Below are 2,355 nucleotides of genomic sequence, written 5' to 3' on the forward strand. Positions count from 1 at the left end.
AACTAAGAAAGGGGAAGTGTAATTGTAAAAGGTAAAACCTAAAAACTAAAAACCAGCATAATTACAATCATGGTGCAATGTGTCGACAATATATTGCCGACATTGCCGTGTCACTGGGGGTGACACGACTTTTACCTTTTGTTGGCGATATATTGCCAACGGTCGACTTTTTCATCTTCATTCTCACTCTCAGTCTCTCTCTAGATTCGTCCATTTGCTAAGTTGTCTCTTTCTGCTTGGAGACCAGAGCTTTAGTTTGAGCAAGATGGATTGGAGCAGGGTTTGCACTCTGATCTTCATCTGCATTGTCGTGGTTGGCATCGGAGGTCAAGCTCTAGCAGCAGCGCCCACTACCACGCCAGCACCACCCACTACCCCGACCGCTCTAGTTTCCTCACCACCCGCTGCTGCCACCGCACCTCCGACCCCCACTACACCTGCTCCAGTGGCAACAACACCCACAGCAATGCCACCAATCATAGTTTCAACTCCGCCAGTACAAGCTCCCAAGGTTGCTCCAGCTACGCCACCACCGGTGGCAACCCCACCTCCAACCCCAGTTCCGGTTAGCACTCCTTCACCTGCATGACCTCCTCCAATGGTAGCTCCAACCACCCCTCCTATCGCTCCACCTCTTGTAGTTCCCCCCTGTAGTTCCTCCACCAGCACTCGCAGCATCACCTCCTACACCGGCACCAAGCAAGAAGAAGAAGAAGACGAAACACGCACTTGCCCCTGCTCCCTTAGCTTTGATATATCGCCAAAAGTCGCCCAGCATGTCAACCTGTATCGCCGTGTCGGGCATGTCGCCAGGCACCAACATGGCAACATAGGTCGACATGTCAGACCTTGATTACAACATGTTATAACAATTTGGGCATTTATAACGATTCAATCAAGGAAAAGGTTTAGTGCTTTCGGTTTAGTCCAATGGCCCACTAATGGGTTGGCCCCAACTAGTCCAAAAACCTTTTTTTTTAATTACCCCTCAACCCATGCCCCGTCCTAGCCTCAGTTTCATTCGACTGGTGCCATATTGGGCCAATTTGGTGCAGTCTTAATGATTCAATCCAAAATTGACACCCTTACTTGATTTCATGTTTTCATAGTAATAATATGATATATATAAACCGGTATAAATACAAAGTAGTCATATTGTAATACTTTATCATTATTATTCTTCTTCTAGGTTAAGTTTTTTTGGCCAAACACATAAAGGGAAATTCATTCAAAGAAACAAGTATGGGGAAACCCTCCCAGCAGGAACAGAGTACAAAGGATCAAGGCCTAGTGGTGGCTACATCCACCAAACTTTAGACACACAAACAACGAGCACCTCTAGCCAACAAATCAACAGAAACATTGTTTGCTATCAAAAATGTAATACTACACAAGTGTTAAATCCCAACAAAAAGTTCTTAATGAGCTTAACTATGTTTGAACAATTCCAATCCAAAGTACTAGAATCACCATGTAAACTGGAGACCACGGCCTGACAATCAGAAAATAACTTGATATTTTGTATCCCGATATTAAAAGCAACTGAAGGATGTCATACATCGCTTCCATCTCCGCTTGTGATGCAGATAAAGCACAACTGCTTTCATACGAGCAGCTATAAAGGACCCAGAGGATGTCTTGATAATCTCTCCACGACCACTACGAGAAGTTGTTGAATCCCATGAACCATCTGAGAATACATGAAAAAAAATTGATATCATCAACGTCTGTCGTTCGTGGATACACATCATTAAATAATACACCTGATGAAACAATCAACATATGAGGATCCAACACTTCAGTTGTTGCCGATGTAGAAGCATCCTCAATAAATAAACCACTAATGTCCTGTAGCTAGCAAACCATTTAGAGACCAAAGAAAAGTATTTGTATTGGGTTCACATCCTTCAAACAAATAAACATTCCTGGCCTTCCAAATTAACCAAGCTACTACACTCCAAATAGTATGTACCCAATCTAAATTACCAGTAGGCTGAAAGAGCGATTCAATAAAGTTCCACCAGTCCACAATGTCATGGTCATGGAAAATATCTGTATCCAACCGAAGGGGAGAGACCTTCCAACAAAGTTTTGCAAAAGGACAATGAAATAAAATGTGAATAATTGATTCATGGGCACATTTGCAATAAAGACACAAAAGAGTATAGCAACCGCCTCTTTGGAACAAATGAACATTTGTACGGAGAGCGTTATGACCTACTTTCCAGAGAAACATCATAATCTTAGGAAGCGTATGAATTTTTCAAAATGTAGACCAAAAAGATAAAGAGACAGAAGTGGTGCCTCTTCTCCTAGGTTAATTAACTGATGCACCATGTATCTAAGGAGGAATTA

The 2,355-nt window shown here is 42.6% G+C and overlaps 1 pseudogene; it reads left to right on the forward strand.

The window, feature by feature from the left end:
• Positions 1–265: 265 nt before the first annotated feature.
• Positions 266–833, forward strand: LOC149018885 (uncharacterized; annotated as a pseudogene).
• Positions 834–2,355: the final 1,522 nt, after the last annotated feature.

The sequence above is a fragment of the Hakea prostrata genome, chromosome 4 (assembly GCF_041222555.1).
Source record: "Hakea prostrata isolate BN-2017 chromosome 4, UWA_Hpros_2, whole genome shotgun sequence".
In the NCBI taxonomy this organism is placed as follows: domain Eukaryota; kingdom Viridiplantae; phylum Streptophyta; class Magnoliopsida; order Proteales; family Proteaceae; genus Hakea; species Hakea prostrata.